This window comes from Schistocerca gregaria, unplaced genomic scaffold (assembly GCF_023897955.1).
Source record: "Schistocerca gregaria isolate iqSchGreg1 unplaced genomic scaffold, iqSchGreg1.2 ptg000097l, whole genome shotgun sequence".
Classification (NCBI taxonomy): Eukaryota; Metazoa; Arthropoda; class Insecta; order Orthoptera; family Acrididae; genus Schistocerca; species Schistocerca gregaria.
Window position 1 is genome coordinate 1,591,190 of NW_026061713.1, and position 15,099 is coordinate 1,606,288.

A 15,099-nucleotide genomic window follows, 5' to 3' on the forward strand; every position below is an offset into this window, starting at 1 on the left:
GATGAATTTTCTGTGTTTCAGCAACACTGTGAAGGTCCACAGATTACAGGAAGCCTTCAGCTGTGCTTCGGAAACTATACTGGTCCCCCAAAATCGATTACAGCACAGACAGTTTGAGACATTACTCCCATGGACAAAAGTCGGCATGGTAACTGTTGTATTCAATCCCAATGCAATTTCTGTGTTTTAGCAACACTGCGAAAGTCCACAGCTTACAGGTAGCCTCCAGCTGTGCTTCGGAAACTACTACTGGTCTTCCACGAATCTATCAAAGCATAGACAGTTTGAGACATTACTCCCATTGACAAAAGTCAGAATGGTGATTGTTGTATTCAATCCCAATGCAATTTCTATATTTCAGCAACACTGTGAAGGTCGACAGATTACAGAAAGACTACAGCTGTGCTTCGGGAACTACTACTCGTCTTCCAGGAATCGATCAATGTATATACACTTTGAGTCATTACTCCTATTGACAAAAGTGCGAATGGTGCCTGTTTTATTCAATCCAAATGCAATTTATGTGTTTCAGCAACACTGTGAAGGTCAACAGATTACAGGAAGCCTCCAGCTGCGCTTGGGAAACTACTACTGCTCTTTCAGGAATCGATCAAAACATAGACAGTTTGAGTCATTACTCCCATTGACAAAAGTCAGAATGGTGCGTGTTGTATTCAATCCCAATGCAATTTCTGTGTTTTAGCAACACTGCGAAAGTCCACAGCTTACAGGTAGCCTCCAGCTGTGCTTCGGAAACTAGTACTGGTCTTCCAGGAATCGACGAAAGCATAGACAATTTGAGACATTACTCAAATTTACAAAAGTCAGAATGGTGCCTGTTGTATTCAACCCCGATGCAATTTCTGTGTTTCGCAACACTGTGAAGGTCCACAGATTACAGGAAGCCTCCAGCTGTGTTTCGGAAACTACTACAGGTCTTCCAGGAATCAATCAAAGCATAGACAGATTGTGTCTTTACTCCCATTGACAAAAGTCAGAATGGTGCCTGTTGTATTCAATCCCGATGCAATTTCTGTGTTTCATCAACACCGTGAAGGTCCACAGATTACAGCAAGATTCCGGCTGTGCTTCGCAAACTACTATTGGTCTTCCAGGAACCGATCAAAGCATAGACAGCTTGAGACATTACTTCCATTGACAAAAGTCAGAATGGTGCGTGTTGTATTCAATCCTGATGCAATTTCTGTGTTTCAGCAACACTGTGAAGGTCCACACGTTACAGGAAGCCTTCAGCTGTGCTTCATAAACTACTACTGGTCTTCCAGGAATCGATCGAAGCATAGACAATTTGAGACATTACTCCCATTGACAAAAGTCGGAATGGGCCCGATTGTATTCAATCCCGATGCAATTTCTGTGTTTCATCAACACTGTGTAGTTCCATATATTACAGGAAGTTTTCAGCTGTGCTTCGGAAACTCTTACTGGTTTTCCAGGAATCGATCAAAGCATAGACAGTATGTGACATTACTCCCATGGACAAAAGTCGGCATGGAAACTGTTGTATTCAATATCGATTCAATTTCTGTGTTTCAGAACACTGCGAAGGTTCACAGCTTACAGGTAGCCTCCAGCTGTGCTATGGAAACTACTACCGGTCTTCCAGGAGTCGATCAAAGCATAGACAGTTTGAGACATTACTCCCATTGACAAAAGTCAGAATGGTGATTGTTGTATTCAATCCCGACACGATTTCTGTATTTCAGCAACACTGTGAAGGTCAACAGATTACAGGAAGCCTCCAGCTGTGCTTCGGGAACTACTACTCGTCTTCCAGGAATCGATCAGGCAATAGACAGTTTGAGACATTACTCCCATGGAGAAAAGTCGGCATGGTGCCTGTTGTATTCAATCCCGATGCAATTTCTGTGTTTCATTAACACTCTCAAGGTCCACAGATTACAGAATGCCTCATTCACCATTCACCATGCGGGAACTCGAAAATGCACTTGCCTGGTCACGGTCCTCCGCTCCGGGGCCTGATTCTATTCATATTCATCATATTCAGATGCTGAAGAACCTTTCTCTTGCGGGTAAAGGTTTCCTTCTTCGTACTTACAATCGTATCTGGATTGAGGGACATGTTCCCGCATGCTGGCGCGAGTCTATTGTTGTACCGAGTCCTAAGCCAGGGAAGGACAAGCACTTGCCTTCCAGTTATCGACCCATCTCGCTTACCAGCTGTGTCTGTAAGGTGATGGAGCGAATGGTTAACTCTCGTTTGGTTTGGCTGCTCGAATCTCGACGCCTACTTACCAATGTACAATGTGGATTTCGTAGGCGCCGCTCTGCTGTTGACCATCAGGTTACCTTGTCAACCTTCATTATGAATAACTTCTCGCAGAAGTGCCCGACCGCGGCTGTGTTCTTTGATTTGGAGAAGGCTTACGACACCTGTTGGAGGGCAGGCATTCTCCGCACCATGCATACATGGGGCTTTCGCGGTCGCCTCCCTCTTTTTATTTGTTCCTTTTTAATGGATCGACAGTTCAGGGTACGTGTGGGTTTTGTCGTGTCAGACACCTTTCGCCAGGAGACTGGGGTGCCACAGGGCTCCGTTTTGAGCGTCGCTCTCTTCGCCATAGCGATCAATCCAATAATGGATTGCCTCCCAGATGATGTATCAGGCTCCCTTTTCGTTGACGATTTTGCCATCCATTGCAGTGCGCAGCATACATGTTTCCTGGAGCGCTGTCTTCACCGTTCTCTTGACCGTCTTTACTCCTGGAGTGTCGCCAATGGCTTCCATTTTTCTGCCGAGAAAACAGTCTGTATTAACTTCTGGCGCTACAAAGAGTTTCTCCCACCGTCCTTACGACTCGTCCCATTGCTCTCCCATTCGTAGAGGCAACAAAATTTTTAGGTCTTACATTTGACAGGAAACTTAGTTGGTCTCTACATGTGTCATATTTGGCTGCCCGTTGTACCCGTTCTCTAAATGTCCTCCATGTTCTCAGTGGCACGTCGTGGGAAGCGGATCGAACCGTCCTACTTCGCCTATATCGGTCGATCGTCCACTCCAAGCTGGATTATGGGTGCTTTGTATACTCCTCTGCACGGCCGTCCATCTTACGCCGCCTCAACTCCATACAACATCGGGGTTTACGGCTTGCGATCAGAGCGTTTTATACTAGTCCCGTCGAGAGTCTTCATGCTGAAGCCGGTGAATTGCCACTCACCTACTGGCGCAATATACTGCTTTGTCGTTACGCCTGTTGGCTACTGTCAATGCCCGACCACCCACCGTATCGTTCGTTTTTTGACGACTCTCTCGACCGTCAATACGGGTTGTATGTCTCTGCCCTGCTACCCCCTGGAGTTTGCTTTTGTCGCCTCCTTCAACTCCTTGATTTTTCACTTCCCTGCAACCTTTAGAGTGGGCGAGAGCCACACGCCACCTTGGCTCCAGGCTCATGTTCGCGTTCACCTTGACCTCCGCTCCCTCCCAAAGGAGGTTACCCCCGGTTCAGTATACCACTCCCATTTTATCGAATTTCGTTCGAAGTTCATTAATATGACTTTCATTTATACAGATGGCTCTAAGACCAATGACGGGGTCGGGTGTTCTTTTATTATCTGGGCACAAAGTTTCAAATACCAGCTACATGGCCATTGTTCGGTCTTCACAGCTGAGCTCTTTGCCCTCTACCAGGCTGTTCTTTACATCTGCCGCCACCGACATGCTGTTTATGTCATCTGCTCCGATTCTCTGATTATGTCATCTGCTCCGATTTTCTGATTATATCATCTGCTCCGATTCTCTGAGTGCCATCCAGAGCCTCAGTGATCAGTATCCAGTTCACCCTTTTGTGCACCGGATCCAACGCTCTCTTCAGCAGCTGGTGCACGACGGGTCTCCAGTTAGCTTTATGTGGGTTCCTGGCCATGTCGGTATCCCTGGGAACGAAGCCGCAGATGCCGCGGCCAAGGCTGCGGTCCTCCAGCCTCGGACGGCTTCTTGTTGTGTCCCTTCATCAGATTGTAGCACGGTCATTTGTCGGCGCATTTTATCGCTGTGGCATGTCGATTGGGCTGCACTTACGGACAACAGGCTTTGGGCCTTGAAACCTCTTCCCGCAGCTTGGACGTCCTCCTCACATTCTTCTCGGCGGGAGGAGGTCGTTTTGGCCCGGCTACGAATTGGACACTGCCAGTTCAGCCATCGCCATCTGCTGTCGGCAGCGCCGGTGCCGTTCTGTCCATGTGGGCAATTGCTGATGGTCCACCACATTTTAACGTCCTGTCCGGATTTTACTACGCTGCGTCTTGATCTTGGCCTGTCATGTACTCTGGATGCCATTTTAGCGGATGACCCAGGAGCTGCTGCTCGCGTTCTTCGTTTTATCAACTTGACACACCTGTCTAAGGACGTTTGATTATTCTGTAGTTTTTTAATCCTATGCCTATTAATACGTCTTTTATAGTGTTGACCCTTTTAGTTGCAGTTTTAACCTTGTGCCTCGCGGTACATTCCTAAATTAGTCAGGGCGCTAATGACCATTGTAGTTGTGCGCCAAAAAAGTCAGATATCTCACTTCATGAGTTCCTCAGTTTAGCCATTACTGTTTCACAGAGCTCCCAATGAGTTTGAGCTGTGAAGATAGCTATACAGCAACAAGTGGAGAATTGAGCAGGTAGAGTGTCAGGCAAATGACAGAGTGGCTGAAACCTCGGCACAGGCTGATGCTTCATACTGGAAGAACACTGAATGCTTCGCATGTCGGTGTGCATTTGAGACACCAGAGCATTCACATACTTGACAACAGTAAGTAGAATGCATGACTTTGAGCATACTTCTGAGACAGCTGAAGATGTAGCTCCTTGGCATCAGGCAAACAGATATTGTCTGTGCTTGCCTCTGAAATGGTCAAAGAGGCAGACGTGTGCCAACTCGGTATTACTCAATGACAACCTGAATGGCAGTACATAGTTGCAATAAATACAAGGGGATTTTTTAAAGTGTTTTAAACTGTGATCGAACTTTAGACTAGACTAAGCACAGGCTTATCAAAACTGATCATATGAACAAGGATTTTCCATTGTTTGATAATATCCTAAAGGAATATTTCTTCTGTCCTAGATTTATGTATGTATTATTTCATTTCTCAAAACTAATATCTCCAATAACATTAATACAATTCATTTGGCTGCTAACTTTCATGGACAGCTATTTAATCTTGTTACCCATCCCATAGGAACAGGAGTCACATTGACCATCCCGTGGGAGCAGTTATTTTTTACCAAATAAAGGTAGCGTATGTGTTACTTCAGGGCATTGGCTATCACCCTTCCAAAGTTATCCAAATTCATCCACTTGCTTCAGCACAAAGACGTAGCAAATGTACTAACTTGACAAAGAAAGAAAATAACCAATTTGTAGTTCGGCACAGCAGATATTTTGTAATATTTGTATGTGCAACAATGTCGTGTCCTCACATGTGCACCTGTTACAAGCAGATACACTCGCATATTTTAATTAAATCCAGCCTCAAAGCCTACCATGTTCTACATGTAAAGGCACGATGCCTCTCTGTCAATGGCATTGAAATGAAACCATTGCTATAGGTCTTCAAGCGTCGGAGGAGCTGTAAGATACACATTGACACTCAGCAGCTACAATGAAATGGCTTGTATGGAATTGTGGATTAAACGCATTGAGGACTGTATAAGCATTATGTTAAACTCTGTTATATAGGCATTTTCACAAATATGATACAGTTCAAAAGCAAAGAGTAAATAGGGTTTTCCAAACATAATTATCCTTCCATATTTCAAGTTATATTCTTCAAATCAATAAACATCTTGTGCTACTCAGTTTTAAAAGTAACCTTTGTGTTAATTCAGGACATACGGTAACTCAATCCCAAATTTCTTCCAGATCCATTGAGCTGTTTCAATATGAAGGAATAACAAACATACTCATAGACAAACCTTCACATTTATAAAATATTTCAAACTGCCAGACTGATGATGGGATTTTCCCAAAACATGTCAGTTGATGATAAATCTCTTTTGGTAGTCAAAAGAAACATTATACCATTTTGGCTTTCAGAATGCCGTGTGTGAAAAGTGCGAGTTAGGTTTTGACTGATGTATATGGAGTCTCACCTGGTTGGTATGGAGGTGTCATTCTGTTTGACATATCACACTGCATTTAAGCTCAGAAAATGTTCTAGGATTCTACAACATAAAGATTTCATTTAAACTGACAGCTGATTTGAGGATCATTCTTGTACATGTGACCTGTGTTTCCTTCCAACTACTGGGCACAGTTTTTTGCTCGGGCATCTATGACAGACTATGTTTAAGAGAAGAGCTTTTTCAGCTACAATTTCTACTGCAGAGATTTAACTTTTCTTTCTACTTCAGGGTTTTAGAACTTTATAAATCATTCATATACCAAACAATCAAAATGTGAGCAGATTAAGATTGTACACAACAACTAAGGTATAGGAGAAGTTGACTCAAATTCTTAGGTTTAAATGTAGATAAAAGTTTGAGCTAGCAGGCACACATTGAATGCCTAGCAAACAAATCGAGCAGCTTTGCATCTGCAATGCAAATATTGGCAACTACAACTGACATGGACATACAAAAAGTAGCATATACAAGCTACTTCGAATTCATTATTAGGTATGGTATTGTTTTTTGTGGTAACTCAGCAAACATAGTAAAGATACTAAAAATACGGAATCATTCAAAATATGTGCACTGCAAATCACAACGAATCATGTTGACCATTATTTAGAAAACTTAAAATATTAACTCTGCCATCCTTATATGTAAATGAGATTATTACATTTTTGTACATCAGATATGAATTATTTGAGGGAAACCATTTTGTCCATTTACATGATACTAGAAACAAAGAAAATTTTATGCTCCCCGCCCACCACCTCAGACTGTATGCCCAGGGATCTCAATACAAGGGAATGGAAATTTTTAATAAATTAAAAGGGAACAAGTTAATGCAGAGGAATTTATGTTCACTTAAAAGAGAGCCATATGAGGTACTGACACTGAGGTACTACTACACAGTGGATGAATTCATACATGTCTCCTATATGCAGACCAAATGGATTGCAAATGTACGCCATAAGATGAATAATACACAATTCACATCAGTCCCAACAGAACACTGTCACTGATGGTGCTGTAAGCTACTAAAGCTATGATTTCAGTTATGGTACAACCTTCTTCTCTTGCTGCAAACACTTTAGTCTCATGTCATGTACAAAGAGTATTCAAGGCACCAACAACTCAAAATGCAGAGAAACTAATTAAATTACAAATGTTTATCCTCTTTAACCACTTATCTGTTTATTAATCTCAGTTATGCATACTCTTACAAATAAAGAAAAGCAACAAAAATTTTCATGCATGATAATTACCCCAATGTTTATAATTCCAATGAAACAAAGTCAATGTGAAGTCTGTCATTTCATAAATGTCGGTACCAATTTAGCATCACTGTAGTTACAAATAATAAATTCATCTCACTCAGAAGTGCTGTTTACCTTTCCCTTGCTTTATTTATTTCTTCATTACAAGTAAAGGAAGACTGTCAAATTATTATCTATCTGTGAAAGGGAAAATAACTGCTCCAGAATCACAAACAAGGTATGTCAACAGGTAACACATGCACTATCACAGCGTACTTTGAAGTGCATATACATTGGGAGGAAAACTGTGCACGTTTTGATAACTTTTCACTCATGGCAGGAATCAATCTAGTACCCATACTTTTCATTGAGCTTTGTACGACCATCACCTGTCTGGCCTTCTGGGGGAACCCAAACTGAATAATCTGGGTTGGATTCATCGTAATCATAGTCCATTTTCTGTGCCATTTTCCCTGGAAAAAAAAGAAAGAAGATTGTAAGCAACTCGAAAGAGAAAGCAGTTGAACAAAACAATAAGGAAATTAGAATAGAACACCACTCTGCAGCTGAGTATAGTCTGAAATTCCCTGATACATTGAGACAGAATACAGAAGTTTTATAATCAAGATCACTGTGCTGAAGGTTAAAAATTTTAACTTAGTGGATCTTCAATACTAATGCTCATTCTGAATTATCTGTACTCTGAATGGTGCATCTGTTGGTTGTTAAAAGATAGCAGTGCAACCTATTTCACTTATTTATAATAAAACTTTTACAGACTATTCATCTTCGATGTATAAGCAATTATTCCCACCCACTGGCAGTAAACAAAAATAATCTATTCCTGCTTGTGGAGCACAACAAGAAGCTTTCACAAAATGTTACAAGACTTTGCATTTAAAACATTAATTGCACTGCAGAAATATTCACACAAAGATGGCTCTCCTTACAGTATTTCACATTCTGAACTAACAGTGATCTCATTAAACTAAACGGTTTCCTGACAGCGAGAAAAACATTTCTCTATCAGTGTAAAAATACAGGGCTACTATAAATCATTTACTAATTTTTTCCAACGTATTACATGTACAAGTATGACTGATGCATGAACAGAACAGTAAACTCATCAAGTTTGCATTTTACATGAAAGAAATGTTCCACAAGTGCCTTCATCTTACTGATTACCTCAACACATTGATGCAGAAGTTTGTCATTTAGGTAGTGATGAACACTGATGCTCTAATAATGCCGTGCCCTATCTTGTTGGAAGATAAAATTCTAGGAAACTACCATAACTGCTACATGTAAAAGTCAGAAGTGCCCATCAGTCTTCTCACAGAAGAAAAGCAGGCTATACAGTTTCATCTGTGCCACTGCACAGAAAATGTTAAGTTTTGGTGTATCTTATTTGTGTACCACAATTTCTCACAATGGTGATTAACATTTTCAGTTACAAGAAAGGTTGCTTGTTGCTGGATATCAGGTTGGAGGTGAAATTTACATCCTTAAGTGATTCCTTCTAACATTTTGACGATACGAGGAGCAGTGCAAAACTGGATTGCATTCACAATTCACACCCCCCCTTCATCAGTTGACTTACATCACAGGTCTAGCCGATCCTCTTCTCTGGATAATCAACTATGTCGAGCTCCCAAAAGCTTCTTCTCCAAAGGCTATGGCTGGTTATAGGAATTTAAAAGACTCTACTTTTGAAATAATTGGGTAATCGTAGAAAACTTTCAGTTCGATCATGGTATATTTTCACTTCCACTGGAAACCACTTTACCAATTCTTGTATAAACATTTGACATCTGTTAAGCCAACTCAGTCATCAAACATTAGACTCTATTAATATACACTTATATCATGGTTGGTTTAATAACCACCAGAAGTTTTTAACATGTCTTGCCTCTAGTGAGTCCCATACATGAAGTAAGTGAATGTCTGTATTCTTTAACAATTAACACTGTACCATAAACCACGGAATATTACACAATCACTTCTTGACCTTTGAATACAGCTCCCAAGGCGTGAACGGCAAACACTTGTCGGTGCTGCTTGCTCCTGTCCTCCCATGACAAACGTCAATCCTGCACACACAGACATGTGTTGCGCAGTAAACAGGCTTTCTCACACTTATCTTTAAAACATCGGGGTTCGAGGCGGCAGAAGGTCGAGCGGTTCCACAATTTACGTGGAAAGTCTTGACTCACTACATGCTGCACTGTGATGCAAAATTGGTGATGGCCATAATCTTCTGGTTTTAATTGTTGCACAAGACGCAAAATATACTGTTTGAAATGCAACCATCATCACAAAACCTTCCACACAGTTTGCTGCAGCATTCCACAGTTTGTGCCTTCTGTGGACCATTGATTGTTTTGGACTCCATATGAAATTTAGCTAGTTCTCTACACATTTGCATCTGGCATACTTGACTGACTGGTACTTTTCTGTTCACAGCTCAATCAGTATTCTCACATTATCAATACCAACACACAATGTTCTGTTTACATAGTGGTTATTTTCTGTAATTCCTTCTGAATTCATGCTGCACAGTTGCAACAGATAAAAATTATAATGAAAAGGATAGATTGCTTCTCACCATAAAGATGACACTTTGAGTTGCAGATGCAATTCTTCTGTTAATAGTTTGTTTCAATCCAGCCTGCAGAAGAAATTGACGGTAGTGAGAGCTAGGCACTGCATAATTTTGCAGCTATTTTAACACATAAAGAAACAATGTTAATGATGCGTAAATAAATGTGAACATCTGAAGATGGAGTGAACGTAAGATGAAAGTGCTCTCGAAAACACATGGTTTGAGGCATAATTTCTTTAAATGGGCTAGGAAGTCCATCTGAATCAGGACTGCTCCACTGCATGTTGTGAATAGAGCTGTCACTTCCCCAAATTTATCTTCCAGGTGCTCAACAAAAAAAGAGGCTTCTTAACCAGAAAGGAGTCCCCATCGTTCTGCTGCACACTAAGTAACAAGACAAATATGGCTCTCTTCTTTTCATAGCCCTATGTTTCTCCCACAGTATAGCTACGGAGGGGAGTGACTTGGGGGTCGTATGTCGTAGAATTGTATTCTACATTCCCTTTCTTAGAGAGTGCTGGGACCATTCGGTCCCCAGCGAAAGGTGACTTTGTCCGCTTCATTGTGGGTCATCCACCCTGACACCACCCACTCTGAGTAGGGGCTCTTCCCACAGGTGCCACTCAGCCCCAGGAAAGGCCACCTGGTGTGATGGCCATTGCCGGGAGTCTGAGTGTCCAGAGATGATGGACATCTACCCCGTGGCATATGTAGAGAGGTTGCAGCTCAGGCATCAGTAATATGATCCCTGCATAATCAGAAGGTTATGACCGAGAGGGTATATGATGACACCTCCACAACGGACTGTCTACCGTGCCGGATACTGTGCGTATAGAGGTAGGTGGCACCAATGGTGACAAGCAAGGTGTATGCCACAAATAGGACAGATCTACAGAACGACACGTCATCTACCAGCTGTCAGCTGTTACGAAAATCCTGTTCGGCAAGACTACGGTGAAGCGATATAGGCAGAGGATGTACACCAGCAACACACAATTTCCTGTTGCACAGCACACTCTAGAACATGACAGTTGTGACCTCAGTGCCTATTTCACCCACACGCACCATCGGGGTTCTTCCTCCAGACATCAGATTCTCTAAACTCTTTAGGCGCTACAATATGCTACGCTATGTTCTCGGTTCTCGTCACCCACCTGGCTTTAATTTATGTTAATTTCTTCCGTCTCAGTATTTCTTCACAATGAATATGCATTTCTTCACTCAGTTTTAATTTTCTACATCTTTAATTTTGTGACCTGTCCATTTTTCGCTCTCCCCCTCCCGTCTCTGTTATGTACAATGAACTTAGCATTCCACCCTTATTAACACATGCACAATGTTTTTGCAGTAATCTCTGCTTTGCATTTTACCCCGTCTTGCACTTTTAATTCTCAGGCTTTCAAATCTTGTCTGGTGCAGTCCCCCACAAACAGTCTTTCATTCTCAACCTGACCTGCAGTTCTGGGTGACTTTTCCAAAATATACCTTTTTTCCTAAACCTCTACAGTCCTTTTCCTTCACCCCTCTTTTTTCTTTCCCCTTCAACCCTTCTGCCGGACGGAGGAGCAGTGGCTCCAAAAGCTTGTGTAAATATCAGCTTCTTTTATGTGTGTATTCTCCTGTCATCACCTGGTGAGTAGTTGTTTTATCTGTCCAATTAAAAAACATGTTTTTTGTACTCCTGACTAGCTTCTATTATTATTATTATTACCACTCAGTGTAGAATTTCAAGAAACATTTCTTATCTGCAGTGAAATCTATGTCTCTCTTTTCATTTTACACACTTCTCTCTGATTATTCCATTATATGATGGAACTTTGCATCTTCTTTTCATATCCACAATATGCACGTCACAGGGTTTGGAGTAGGTGGTTCATTCTTCCACTTCTTTGCTGTAAGGGAGCTGTCAATAGATGTACTTCTATATTTTCCTTGTCTCACTTTTTTTCCTGGAATAGAAAACCTCTAGCAATTTACTTTACGCACTCAGCTGATGAGAGTGTACTTTTCCAATGCATTCCACTTTATAGTGCATTTCTTTCCTAAAGAAAGCAAGAACTCACAAAATTAGATCATGTACTGGAAAAATATTATGCGGCACTACTTTTTCTGAAAGTTTATGGAGTCTGTACAAGGTTATAACTGTTCTGCCACTGCGCAATTCACAGTTGTACACTGAGCATTTCACACTAGATAGTACAATTGTTTATATTTTTATTTTAGTCTTTCAAAGAATAACACCATTAGAACGTCATAATCTATTCATTCAGACTGTTTTTTTTTTATTAAAAAAAAAGCTTTGGAAGTACTTTAGATGTAAGAAACACTGCAATCAATAAGGTTCCCCTCCATTGCCTTATCGTAACACTGAACTTGTGGTGGAGGTGTTCACATGTTCGTGTGAAGCTCAGGACTGTGCTGGCGATAGTGTAACTACTGACATGGTCTTCCAAGGCAGACACTTGGCCCAGGTAGATGTACATGTAGATGAACCTAACAATGTGTGCTTCACACATCTCTTCCCACAGCCATTTCCAACTCAATAGGTACCCAAGCCAAGATGAGACTTGATCCATGCTAAGGGGGATAAATGAACCTCAGGAATTCTGCGTGACCTCGATGAGTACTTAGCCTTACACTTGTGTGTGGCTCCACTGGTAACTGACATATCCCTAATTCTCAAGGGAATAAAATGGAGAACACAGAAAACACTTAAAAACTGAGGGACTTGATGATACCGCAAATACCCAAACACTGGATTTAGAACTGATGGAAGTCATTTCTGCAAATGAATCACATCACTGACCAGCTCAAGTAGTGGCAGACATCACTGGGAAGTTGGACCAGATCAAGATCAAATTCTTGTGTGGGGCTCAGAGGGGGAAAAGAGAAAAATGTGAGGCATATGAAGAATAGATGGAGGGCATTAAAAGGCCTTGAACCATTTAAAAAAAAAAAAAAAAAAAAAAAAAAAAAAAAAAAAAAAAAAAAAAAAAAGTTGGGGGGGGGGGGGGGGGGAAGAGAGAGAGACAGAGAGAGAGACTGACTGACTGTCCCAGAGTAAAGGGGATAAACAGGCTGCTTCCACTACCAAAACAGGGAAAAACAGAGGAGTCCAAATACTCCCACTTCTCAAGGTAACCAGATCCAGAAAAAGCCAAGACACAAATCAGGAGAGAAGACAGATTTTTTGCAGTCTATAATGTAACATATTATTATTATTATTATTATTATTATTATTATTATTATTATTATTATTATTATTATTTTCTTTCTTTTCTTCTTATACATATAAGATATGTGTGTCTACATATATAAAATGTTGTACCATTGATAACATTGGCATTGAAACAATAGAGGTAGAGAGATGCTCTTCAATTTTTTAATTGATTTAAATTCTTCTGTCTGTCTCTATAAGTGGTAGCGGGTGGAAGTGTGACAAGTTCCACCGCACCGTTATTGTTCAGAAGTGTGTATTCCAATTGTGCTTTAGATTGTATTAAAGAATGTTATCAAGATAGCAAAGTTTATTCGTGCATTCACGGTGACGATACCTGTCTGTTCATCACTCCGCGATGCGCCGACAATCCTGCATTGAGAGGATAGAAGCAGGCAAGAATAATTTGCGTGAGCAGAAGAGGGGCGATCTGGAACCAGTATTGTCATACCAAGCTCTATGCACAATAGTGGTAACAAGAAAAAGAAGTATGTTCACTCAGGATATGTGTACATTCCAATTTTTTTGCAATCATTCTTTAAAAATTTTCTTTTAATTATTTAAGCAGCAAATTTTTATTCAGTTTTCACGTCATGGTTTTTGGGATAACAGTCATTCAACAGGATATCTGCTGATCAATATAACATTGAAACCAGAGTGGCTAGTTCAATCTTTGAAAAGATTGGGGAAGACACAAGTCTATGCTCCAACATCAGAGTGTCTATCTCCTAAGGGTTGGGAACAATATACTGACTTAATGATACGGTGCCCAAGATATCGCTGTGGCAGGAGGTGAAGCTGCTAGTCAAGCCGGCAGAGGAACTCTTGAAAACCCCAAAGATATCAATTTGGGTACCACAACTTCCTAAGGCTCTTCCTCCAGTAACTCTTTTCTAGAAAGTATAAGTGCAGAACCAGGATCTCTTGACAGATGACTGGAAGGTAATCAACTGCAAGGTTTAATTTGAGTGCCAAGCCATTGTGGTGCAAGTCAGTGAGGAATCCCCTAAAGCAATGCAAGAACTGGACTTGAAACTGTATTTATGGTTCCTGTAGGTTACTTTCAGGTAATTAAGGACATCGGAAGCAACAATGGTAACAAATTGGTGGATGAAAGTGTTCCAGATAAACCTGCAACATAGTAAGTGAAGTAAGTACTGTCTCGAGCCATCTTTTGGGAAGAGAGGATGTGGATGTAGCCATTATCCATGAACCCCAGTTACACTATGTGATCAAAAGTATCCGGACACCCCCAAAAACATACATTTTCACATTAGGTGCATTGTGCTGTCACCTACTGCCTGGTACTCCATATCAGGGACCTCAGTAGTCATTAGACATTATGAGAGAACAGAATAGGGCGCTCCGTGGAAATAATGCACTTCGAATGTGGTCAGGTGACCGGGTATAACTTGTGACATATGTCAGTACGAGAGATTTACACACTCCTAAACATCCCTAGGTCCATTGTTTCCGATGTGATAGTGAAGTGGAAACGTGAAGGGACATGTACAGCACAAAAGCATAGAGGCCAACCTCGTCTGTTGACTGACAGAGACCGCCAACAGTTGAAGAGGGTCATAATGTGTAACAGGCAGACATCTATCCAAACCATGATACAGGAATTCCAAACTGCATCGGGATCCACTGCAAGTACGACGACATTTAGGCAGGAGGTGAAGAAACTTGGATTTCATGGTCGACCGACTGCTCATAAGCTACACATCACACCGGTAAATGCCACACGATAACTTGCTTGCTGTAAAAAGCGTAAACATTGGACAATTGAACAGTGGAAAAACATAGTGTGGAGTGACGAATCACGGTACACAAGGTGGCAATCTAATGGCAGGGTGTGGATATGGTGAATGCCTAGT

General features: G+C 41.3%; 1 pseudogene; it reads right to left on the reverse strand.

Moving 5' to 3' along the window:
* Positions 1-7,315: 7,315 nt before the first annotated feature.
* Positions 7,316-15,099, reverse strand: part of LOC126301747 (kanadaptin-like) — a 227,418-nt pseudogene continuing 219,634 nt past the window's right edge.